At 42.5% G+C, this 12022-nt stretch overlaps 1 protein-coding gene and 1 long non-coding RNA gene across 4 annotated transcripts in view; one reads left to right on the plus strand and one right to left on the minus strand.

The window, feature by feature from the left end:
- LOC128322418 (uncharacterized) overlaps window positions 1–567 on the minus strand; it is a 49822-nt gene extending 49255 nt beyond the window's left edge. Inside the window, exon 1 of the long non-coding RNA XR_008305705.1 lies at window positions 449–567. This is a non-coding gene — a long non-coding RNA (uncharacterized LOC128322418). The remainder of the gene's footprint in view (window positions 1–448) is intronic.
- The window catches only part of LOC128322415 (ubiquinol-cytochrome-c reductase complex assembly factor 1), a 102731-nt gene that overhangs the window by 68537 nt on the left and 22172 nt on the right, over window positions 1–12022 (plus strand). The gene's annotated exons all lie outside the window — the stretch shown is intronic.

Here is a 12022-nt window from a genome sequence, read left to right on the forward strand (position 1 = left end):
CATTTCCCTCTTCCTTAGAATGATGTCCTCTGTCCCTGGGACTTTCATTCTCTCTGACAGGAGAGGAGCCATCAGCCTGGGAGTGGGATGCCTCTACCACATCCCTGAAGGGCTCATCTACATACCTCCCTGACTCTCTGAGCTTCTCCAGATCAGCCACATTGGCTTTGAGGGAACAAACTTGGTTCTCTGAGAGCCAGGAGCTCCTTGCACTGAGCAAACACGTAGGATTTCTGTCCATGGAGCACACATGCAACGCTCTGTGCAGTACACTGGGAAGCGCCCCCTCCCCTGCTGGCTTTCTATCTTTATGACTTGTTTTGTTGGGTGTTCAGTGTATTTCGATATTGATTACAGTATTTGAAAGTTAGGTCGTAGCTGAAGTTGTCAGCTATTCAACAGTTTAAACTTTCTTTCCCGAGAATATGAAAGAGGGAATAGTACTTACCTTCAGGTCCCACTGAGTTCCTTGTGATCAAGGGGGCTCCTTTCAAGCTGTCCCGTGCACTTCCCAGCTAAACGCCACTTAAAATTCCTATGACCCTGTTTGCTAAGTTCTGTTCACTCATTTCCTTGGCCATTACCTCTTATGTAGAGAGTAGGCTTCAAACTGAGGTAAACAGGCTGAACAGGAATGTGGCCACTCCCACCAGGTATGACTCACCTCAGCCCTAGCTGGTTCCTCCAACTGTCTCTCTCCAGGCAAGAGAGAAACTAAAACTAAATGCTACACATCCCCCAAAACAAGCCCTGACAAAACAAACAAACAAACACTGACACACACACACACACACACACTCTGGGACTTTTCTCCTAAAGAGACACCAGCCCCTCAAAATCTCCCCCTCCTGTTTGTTTGTTTGTTTGAAGAGGAAAGGTTTTTTGGGTTCTTTTTAAGAAAAGCTTGCTACCTTCTCAGGTTGCTTCTTCTTTTCCCATAGAAGACTTCAAACTGAGGCAGTCTCAACAGGAATGTAGCCCCTCCCACCTGGTGGGACTCACCTCAGCCTTAGCTGGCTCCTCCAACTGTCTCTCTCCAGGCAAGAGAGAAACTAAAACTGAATGCTACACAGTCCTCGAAACAAGCCCTGGCAAAACACACACACACACACACACACACACACACTGGGACTTCTCCGCCAAATTGATACCAGCCCCTCAAAATCTCCCCCTCCTCCTATAGACTGCACGGTGACTCCCTCCTCCTGTTTGTTTGTTTGTTTGTTTGTTTGTTTGTTTGTTTGTTTGTTTGTTTGAAGATGAAAAGGTGTTTGTTTTTAGAAAAGCTTACTACCTTCTCAGATTGCTTCTCCTCTTCCCAGAGTAGGCTTTGAACTCTAGTTTGAGTGTAATGGTCTTACCACCAAGTAATAGTGGTCTTGCCCACCCAGGATTAGGACATGCCTTCATTGCAGAGACTGGTTTGAGTTGTTATGTATGAAGCAATTTGCTAATAATACTGCAATGCTCTCTATGTGGGGCTGCCTTTGTTTGTAGTCCAGAAACTGCAGTTGGTCCAGAATGTGGCGGCCAGGTTGGTCTCTGGTTCATCTAGGAGAGACCGTATCACTCCTGTGTTGAAAGAATTACACTGGCTGCCAATACATTTCCGGGCAAAATACAAGGTGCTGGTTATTACCTATAAAGCCCTAGGCCCTGGGTATTTAAGTGAATGTCATCTTCACCATGAGCCCCACTGCCTGCTGAGATCATCTAGAGAAGTTCACCTGCAGGTGCCGCCAACTTGCTTGGTGGCTCCTCGGGAACGGGCCTTCTCTGTTGCTGCCCCTAGACTTTGGAATGCGCTCCCTGTTGAAATAAGAGCCTCCCCATTTCTGGCAACTTTTTAAAAGGTGCTGAAGACACATTTATTCACCTAGGCTTTTAATTAGATTCATGGTTTAATTTTTAATGCTGGTTTTAAATTATTTTAATTGTTTGATTTAGTTTGGATTTTAACTGTTAATTGATTTTAATTGTTTTTATTTGTTGTAAACCATCCTGAGCCATTTTTGGAAGGGTGGTATATAAATCAAATCAATCAGTAATATAGCAGGTTCTTCTCTATTTCTCTAAGAATTTGATGAGAAGAGATAGAAAGTGGCTTTGAGAATACATTTTGAGGATGGCTGTTGGCTCTTTGAGCTTCTGAAGCCACTTTGTGCTTTCCTAGATTAGACCAGAAGAAGGTGTTCTCCCAGATAACTTGGTCCTAAACCGTAGAGCTTTAAGGGTAGTTACCATCACTTTGTATTTTGCCCCGAAACCTATTGGCAGCCAATGCAGTATTTTGCCCCGAAACCTATTGGCAGCCAATGCAGCCAACAGGCATAATATGATCTATCTGAGAAACCCTGGAGACCAATCTAGATGCTGCATTTTGGACCAACTGAAGTTTCCGAACTACATACAAAGGCAGCCCCATGTGGAGAGAATTGCAGTAGTCAAGCCTAGAGGTTACCAGAGAGTGCACCACAGTTCTGAGATCATTATCTTCAAGGAACAGACAAAGCTGTTGTATCAACTGAAGTTGATAGAAATCACTCTTAACCATATCCTCAACCTGAGAAACCAGAGTGAGGCCTGGGTCCAGAAGCACTTTAAGGTATGTACCTGTTCCTTTGGGGTGGGGGGTGGGGAGTGCAGCCCCATCCAGAACAGGAAGCTCTGTCATGTCCCTTGAAGTATGATCTCTTACCATGAGCACCTCCATCTTGTTTGAATTCAGTTTCAATTTATTATCCCTCATCCAGTCCATTACTGCTTGTAGGCAGGCATTTAGTGGGGTTATGCCATTTCCCAATGATGATGTCATGGAGAAATAGATTTGAGTGTTATCAGCATATTGATAACACCCGGCTCCAAATCTCTTAATGATCTCACTCAGCAGTTTCAGGTAGATGTTAAAAAGCATCTAATATAGGATGGAGCCCTGAGGGACACCATACAATAGCTTTTGGTTCAGAGAGCAACTATTTTCTAGCAACATCATCTGAAATCTACCAGAGAGGTAGTAACGGAACCACTGCAAAGCAGTACCACCTACTCCCGAATCCCCCAAATTCAGAGGGATTTTCCAAATGTGTGGTAGCCAGACATAGCATGGTGCAGGCTTCTTGCGTATGATGGGTTGTGGACTGTTTGATGAAAAGGTTAATGCACCCAAAGTAAGGAAGGTGCATAATATTTATTTGACCGACATAGAAAGATGTCGAGAGAGTCTTGGGTTTTCTCAGGAGTTTTCTATTGATGCCTTCTCCAGATGGCCAGTTGGCAACTTCATTCATACTTTTTGTCCAGTTGTTGAAACTGTCAGGCCCTTGAGGGAGTTAAGATTAAGAGATTGACTCTAGATTGTTAATCTTGCTGTATCTATTGTCTATACAGTACTAAAGTTCTGTGATAGAGCTGGAACAAATATTTGCAAATAGGCAAAGATTGCTAAAGACCTACAATTCGGCTACTAACATTTTGATTGCAAAACTTTTCAAATATGAAATTCAGATTCCGAATATGAACTTTAGCCTCAAATTTTGAATGCCTTTGATTTGTTAACATTTCACTGTTTTAGTTTTGGTAGTTATCAAGTATGAAATCTTGTTGTAAACCGTCCAGAGACGTAAGTTGTGGGTGGTGTAAAAATATGATAAATAAATAAATAAATAAATAATAAGATGAAATCTCATAAGATATTCATTATTAAATTTTGTAAAATCCCAAGTAGATTGACTGTTGAGTGCAGTCAGATATTAAGACTGTTGCTAGTTATGAAATACTGTCAAATATTAGATATTTATGTCTAATATCAATTGTTAAATATTAAATTAGTCAGCATATACTTGAAAACAAAGAATACTGGTGAATATTCAAAGTCAGACTTTAGAGAGAATTTTGAAGCAAGTCTTTGGAAGTAAATATATTTAAGCTCTGCTCTGTACCATTCAACTCCAGTTATGTTTATCAGTGCTTTAGAAAAATAACTCAGAAGGGACCCCTCACTGGTAGCCATCAGTCTCAAAAAGCCTGGCTGTTGTCCCCAAAGGACGATATAGTACACTAGTTAGATCATTCTGTGGAAAGGATAGAGCAGAAATTTGCTAGTAAGTCCTAATTTTCCTTTTGTTCTTTGTTCTGAACAATGGGGTGGGGTGGGGGTCAAACCCTACTAAGTGGTTAATAAAGGTTAAATTCTGAGGGCACAATCCAGCTAATATAAAGTTCTTAACTCTATTGATTTAAGTAAGAAAGTTAGTCCATGTTCTTAACTTAGCATCTCCCTTACCAGGGTCCCTGTTAGGGTATCGGACCATATTGAATGTGTGTACTTGAGTTTGGGGACCAGGGATAGATTGGGACTTCTGTTGGTGTACCGATCGCCCTGCTGCCCAACAGAATCCTCTACTGAGCTCACGGACTTGGTCGCAGAGCTTGCGTTGGAGTATCCCAGACTTTTTGTGCTGGGGGACTTTAATGTTCATTTCGGGACCAATTTGTCCGGTGCAGCTCAGGAGTTCATAACGGCCATGACAACTATGGGCCTATCCCAAGAGGTCTCTGGATCGACACATATTGCAGGTCATACGCTTGATTTGGTCTTTTACTCTGATCAGGGTGGTATTCTGTGAGTGGGGACTCCTGTGATTTCCCCATTGTCATGGACGGACCACCATCTGGTTAAGCTTGGACTTACGACCACTTCCCACCTCCACAGGGGCAAGGGGCCTATTAGAATGGTCCGCCCGAAGAGGTTATTAGATCCGGTAGGATTCCAAGAAGACTTGAAAAGATTTAATGTTGGCTTTGCCGGTGATCCTGTTGATACCCTGGTTGAGAATTGGAACAACTTGCTCACCAGGGCAGTAGACACGATTGCTCCTAAGCATCCCCTCCGACCCGCTTCAAAACTGGTCCCTTGGTATACGGAAGATCTACGGGGGCTGAAGTGGCAAGGTAGGCGACTGGAGCGCAAGTGGAGAAAGTCTTGACTCGAATCCGACAGATTACGACAAAGAGCACATTTAAAGATCTATGCTCAGGGGATACGTGCGGCAAAGAAGCGGTTCTTTTCTGCCCGTATTGCCTCTGTGAGTTCACATCCGGAGGAGTTGTTCAGGGTTGTGAGGGGACTAGTATCTGCCCCCCCTCCCTTGAACCAGAATTTGGAGTCTTCAGTTACCCGCTGTGATGTGTTTTTAGAACTCTTCACAGATAAAAATCTCTTGGATTTGGGCCGACTTAGATGGAGACTCCACAGTTAATTTGATGTCAGAACTGGAGGTGTCCGACAACTCCTCTTATGTGACTCGACTGGATTGGTTTCAGTTTGTGACTCCTGATAATGTGGACAAGCCGCTTGGAGCGGTGAGGCCTACCACTTGTTCTCTTGACCCTTGCCCAACATGGCTTGTTCTATCTAGCAGGGAGGCTATTGTAGGCAGCCTAGTGGAAATCATAAATGCTTCTCTGAGGGAGGGCAGTATGCCTCCTTGTCTCAAGGAGGCATTTATTAGACCTCTTCTAAAGAAGCCTGCATTAGATCTCTCAGAGCTGAACAGTTATAGGCCTGTTTCCAACCTCCCATGTTGGAAACATGCAAGGTAATTGAGAGAGTGGTGGCCTCTCAGCTCCAGGTGGTCTTGGAGGAAACTGATTATCTAGACCCATTTCAAACTGGTTTTCGGGTGGGCTATGGGGTGGAGACTGCCTTGGTCGGCCTGATGGATGATCTCCAATTGGCAGTTGACAGAGGAAGTGTGACTCTGTTGGTCCTTTTGGATCTCTCGGCGGCTTTCGATACTATTGACCATAGTATTCTTCTGGAACATCTGAGGGGGTTGTGGGTGGGAGGCACTGTTTTACAGTGGTTCCACTCTTGCCTCTTGGACAGATTCCAGATGGTGTTGATTGGAGATTGTTGCTCTTCGAGATCTGAGCTTAAGTATGGGGTCCCTCAAGGTTCCATACTTTCTCCAATGCTTTTTAACATCTACATGAAACCGCTGGGAGAGATCATCAGGGGATTTGGAGCTGGGTGTTACCAGTATGCTGATGACACCCAGATCTATTTCTCCATGTCAACTTCTTCAGGAGCTGGCATATCCTCGCTAAATGCCTGCTTGGAAGCAGTAATGGGCTGGATGAGGGAGAATAAACTGAAGCTGAATCCAGATAAGACAGAGGTACTTATTGTGCGGGGTAGGAACTCCAGAGACGATTTTGATCTACCTGTTTTAGATGGGGTCACACTTCCCCAAAAGGAACAGGTTCGCAGTCTGGGAGTACTTCTGGATTCACACCTCTCCCTGGTTTCTCAGGTTGAGGCAGTGGCCAGGGGTGCTTTCTATCAGCTTTGGCTGATATGCCAGCTGCGCTCGTTTCTCGAGATCAATGACCTCAAAACAGTGGTACATTTGTTGGTAACCTCCAGTCTTGACTTCTGTAATGCGCTCTACATGGGGCTGCCTTTGTATGTAGTCCGGAAACTTCAGTTGGTTCAGAATGCGGCAGCCAGGTTGGTCTCTGGGTCATCTCGGAGAGACCACGTTACACCTCTCCTGATGGAGTTACACTGGCTGCCTATAGGTTTCCAGGCAAAATACAAAGTGCTAGTTATAACTTATAAAGCCCTAAACGGCTTAGGCCCTGGGTATTTGAGAGAACGTCTTATTCATTATGAGCCCCGCCGTGCATTGCGGTCGTCCGTGGAGGTCCGTCTCCAGTTGCTGCCAGTTCATCTGGTTGCCACACAGAGATGGGCCTTCTCAGTTGCTGCCCCCGAGACTATGGAATGCGCTCCCTATTGAGATACGATCCTCCCCATCTCTGACAATTTTTAAAAAATACTTAAAAACGCATCTTTTTACTCAGGCTTTTTCAGCTTTTTAATAGGCTTTTAATTCTGTGATTGACTTTTAAATTGTTAGTTTTTAATGTGTTTTTAACTGTTTTATCATTGTGAACCGCCCAGAGACACGAGTTGGGGCGGTATAAAAGTGAAACAAACAAACAAACAAATAAATGTTCTCCCATTGGCATCAATGGAGCTTAAAACGACTTAAGTTTGGTTGGATCATGCCCTTTGTGTGCAAGTTAAGATCCATCTGGGAAATCCTGAAGAAAAAGTGTATTTTTCTAGTATTTTAGCGCAGACAGTATTTCCATTATTATGTCTCCAGTTGTGACAACTTTTGCTTCAAATTAAGGAGGAACTCCCTCAAAATAATAGGAAGAAGCAATCTTATTTTCAGAAGTCATTGGATAAAAACTTTGATGTTCCTTAAGATATCTGTCATTCACTAGATATTGCCAAACATTTGGCGAGTTACAAAAGGATAAACATGGTAGAACATAATAAGGTTTTTACAGCTGGGGTACAATCTGTTTACACAACAATGTATAAATAAATGTTTAAAACTATAATTCTTCAGGATTCTGGACATCTTACTGTGTAACTTTTTTGTGGTTCACTTTCCTTCTTTTCCTTTTACTTGAGGGCAGAAGTAGGGCAGATAAATAATTTTTATTCACTTCAGAAAGGTTACAGTAATAAAGAAACTCTTGTTAACATCAGAGAGCATGGCAGCCAGGAGTTTTCACAGTCTGGCATTGTTTATTTTACCAGCAATTTGGAACCTTCTGCACTCTTAAAATATTGGCAAGAAAATATTTAACTGTTAACTGTTTTGTGGCAAGTATGAGTATTATGCCTCAGGAAGGAAGAGTGCTAAAAGAAACTACATTTTATTCAGTCTAGGAATCCTTCTGCACTTGAAAGAGGAAGAAAAAATTCAACATTTTGCAGCATTTGTGACAGTTGTTCAAGGCTGAATCCAAAACTTCCACATTGACAAATGCAAAGTCAAATGCAACAAGCATAGCAGGGAATACTGACAAACATGGTAATGTGACTGTCGATTGAAAAGATATTAAGGTCGTTCACATGACCCTTACATTGGGAAGGCAGGATTGAACCTACCTTCCCCCCAGATGATCTTCCTTCTTTTGTGGGACACACTGATCATGTGTCCACATGCTGATCCTGGCAGCATGGCGTTCTAGAGGCCAGGTGAATGCAGCCTGGACTCCAGATATCCCTCAATGCACCGTGTGAGGAATGTGGTGCATTGGGGGATTTTCCTACAAGCCGGGTGCTCTAGGCACCCAGCTCTGTGTCTGCCCGGGCTGCCCACATGACCAGTAACCCAGGGTAAAAGCCAGGAGAAAATCCCTGGGCTACCTGGCAAGGCAGTGCTGGGATTGGTCTCAATCCTGGTGTTTCACACAAGCAGCCCTACCCAGGTAGTGCTGCACAAGCTTGGGTAGGACTGCTCGTGTGAACAGCCTTACTAAATATGTCATCAGAGACCTTGCTGGTGTTATACAGTGAAGATAAACACTTTCCTAATGAGTATCACAGAATTCCTTGGGAAGAGAGAGTAAGAGCACATCTTAATCCTAACCTTGAAAAGTAGTGAGCAAAGGGACAACTTTATAAAGTGGTGATTCTCTTATATTAATCAGGAACAGAACCACTGTCCCTATCCAGGCCCAGCACAGCATCCCTTCAGTGGCTCTTGCTGGTGTCAACTAACTTTCTTTCTTTCTTTCTTTCTTTCTTTCTTTCTTTCTTTCTTTCTTTCTTTCTTTCTTTCTTTCTTTCTTTCTTTCTTTCTTTCTTTTTAAGATTGTGAGCCCTTTTGGGGACATGGAACCATCTTATTTATTAATTATTTAGTTTCTATGTAAACTGCTTTGAGAACATTTTTTGAAAAGCAGTATGTAAATACAGGTTGAGTATCCCTTATCCAGACATCCGGAATCCGGAATGCTTCACAATCCAGACACCATGCCATAACAAAAAACAAAATGCCTCAGCTCATTCGCTCACAGATTCCCAATTTTCCTGCTTTTAAACATGCTGTCAAAACTTACTTATTAACTTACTTATTTCAGAAGGCTCCACACATCTCATCCCCCTCATTGCCCACCCAGTACATTTCTCCCCTGGTTCCACCATCCCAAGCCCACTCCCTGCTTTCCTCCCTTGCATCGCCTCCCCGTGCAGCTCTGGGGTCCCCACGCACCCCACCTACATTGGCAACCACCAAGTTCTCTTCTTCAGGGGGGCTGCAGATCCCGTGGTCAGGAAAAAACATAAAGGCTCCTTTCTCGGGGGAGGGGCTGGAAGGGAAGGTGCCCGTGCCAAATGTTTCTTCCCAGTCACCTCTCTAGGAACCTGGACAACTTCGTGTTAACCCTTAAACTGGCCTTCCCCTGGAAGGAGGCAGCAAAGGGGGCTCTTCCATCCCTGCCTTGCAAGAGAGAGCAATATTCCAAAATCCGGAACACTTCTGGTCCCAAGCAGTCCGGATAAGAGATACTCAACCTGTATTCATAGTAGTAGTAGATCTCAGTGGCCTTTATACACTGGCATGCCTTAACACTTATAGGCTATTCGGATATTTTATTTATTTATTTATTGTTCGAGTTATATACCACCTTTCATTAAAATAATCTCAAAGTGGTTTAAAACGTGGTTAAAAACAATACACAATTAAAATACAAAAAGTAGAGCTATCAATATGAATATAAAAATAATCTCTATTTAAAAATTTTAAAAGTCAATAAAACAATAATACATAAAACACAGAACAGCAGCAGTAAAAACTAATTTCATTTTAAAGCCTGGGTGAAAAGCCCCGTCTTTACTTGTTTCCTAAAAACTGTGGTGGAAGCTGAGGAGCAGATGCTGACCAGGAGATATTCCAAAGCCTGGTGGCAATGACTGAGAAGGCCTTGTCCTACATGCTCAACAGCTGAGCCTCTTTCACTGTCGGCACATGGAGCAGAGCCCACTCTGACGATCAGTGGGCAGAAACCCTTAGGAGCAGGTGGTCCCAGAGATATCCAGGGCCCAAACCATTTAGGGCTTTAAAAGTCAAATATATACTAAGGATTTATATTAAGGCTGTTGTAACAACCCTAAAGAGCTGTGCTCGCTCCCAATTGATGGCTGTGTATATTTTATTTGTTTGTTTGTTTGTTTGTTTGTTTATTAAATATTTCTATATGCAAAGATCAAGGTAGGAGAAGGGGAGTGTTATCGTATGATAGCTGGGTAGGATGGCTTTTTGTCCAACCTTGATAAAATGCTAGGGAGGTAATGTGGGTTGGCTGTGCCCACCCTATTCCACTCCTGGATCCCATGCAATCACTCTGCCCTCCTCCTATCTTGATATTTGCATATACACTAGGTCCAGTCAGAAACATGCACAGCTCTCCTCGCCTGGCAGGGCACTCCTACCTTATTTAGGGTCGTGAGAACAGCCCTAATGTACACCTTTCACTTCTGAAGATCCCCCGACCCCAGTATTGTTGCTTGCCCCTCCTAAAGTTCCTCAGCTACTTGGGGCTAAAGCAGTTACAGGAGTATTAATTAGTCCAAGGTCTGCTCTTGACAAAATGTGAAGAAGCTTTACTTATGGGAAATCCAGTGGCTACTGTTAGCTTTGAGGAGCAATTTATGACAATTTGGACAAGCCTGTAGTCAGATAAGTCATTACTATTAGAAGCCAATTGTTGAGATCTGCCAGTACTGGGAGGATTTTGAGAGACAGAGTGAAAGACAGGAATGTTTCTGAAGAGCCCTCCTTTAAGTATGTACTTATTTTAATGAGATGGTATTCCTCTACTGTTAACCATTTTCATCCAGATACTGTGATAGCCCTTTTAAAAATGTGATGCTATCCAGGAGACTGACCCCACTTTCAGCGCAAGAGTCGTATTTTTATTTATTGCTGTGTTTGCTTAGCTTTGTTATCTCCTTATTAATCTCTTTCTTAAAAGTTGCTGCTTTTTGCCTTTATATGGTGAGCTGCTCCCCTAGGGATGCAAAGTCCAGAACCTGTCCCTGTAATGGTGCTGTTTATTTTCTTTGCCCCCTTGCAATTGCCTGCTGTAACATTTGTAGTATGTGTTAAGTAATCCTTAAGGTAACATTTTTATTATGTCATTAAAAAGTGCATGGCAAATATATTATAACTCATGGAATTTGTTTGTTTTAAAAATGGAAGGATAATTTATTGAGTGTGTTACATGAGACCTGCTCCCCCTTATTAGAGTATAGAAATACTGCTTATTTAGGAGTATGTTCTATTGAGAAAAGCCATGGTCTCTGACATGCTTAGAAAGTACAAGCCTGGTTGGCTAAAAGTGACATCATAGTTTATGTACTCAATAAAAATTTAATTAAGTCATTACAGAGGTTGCAGTCATCATTTAACCCTGTGATTTCTTCTATTTAGCACTTTTTCATTAAACATTCAGTTATAGCCCAGTGACCAAATCTTGATGGCCTATAAAATATATGCATGAATTTTAATAGTTTATATAAATGGAAAAATATGAGTAACTGACATAAAAGAACTTTTTCCTTGTGGTTCCACTGTATGCATGTATTATAAAAATAAAGTTATGAAGGATTGCAGTTTAATGGAAGACTATATATAAACCATAGGTTTGATAGTCTGACATGAACTAATTAGCTGTTTGAGGGAGAAAGTATTACAAGGCAGTAACCACAAGGCAATATGCATATTAATCGGGCTTTGATGACATCATTGATGAAGCAATACTGGTCTGTTTTATCCAAGTGGTAAGATTTGTGTATGGTGTTATTCATGTCTTTCCTTTGTGGGACGGATTCTGGAATTGATGGGCTAGCATGGTCTCTGTAGGCCAGACATTCAAACTCACCTCTCTCTCGGAGCACCCAATCATTATCCCTTCCACCTAGTGTCACAGACTCATCCTTCTACTAAGGATTGTACTTTTTGCTCTTTTTCTCCCCTCTGAGATATCGGACATTAGTCTGGGATTTCCTATGTATTGCATATTCAGTACAAAGCTACCACTAGCAAGTAGGAAACCCACCCCAGAGGGGATACTTCCCATATAAGTTCTGTATTAAAATTAAGGTGCTTTGCACATGTATTACAAATATAAAGTCTGATGTTTGAACAAG

This window comes from Hemicordylus capensis, chromosome 4 (assembly GCF_027244095.1).
Source record: "Hemicordylus capensis ecotype Gifberg chromosome 4, rHemCap1.1.pri, whole genome shotgun sequence".
Lineage (NCBI taxonomy): Eukaryota > Metazoa > Chordata > Lepidosauria > Squamata > Cordylidae > Hemicordylus > Hemicordylus capensis.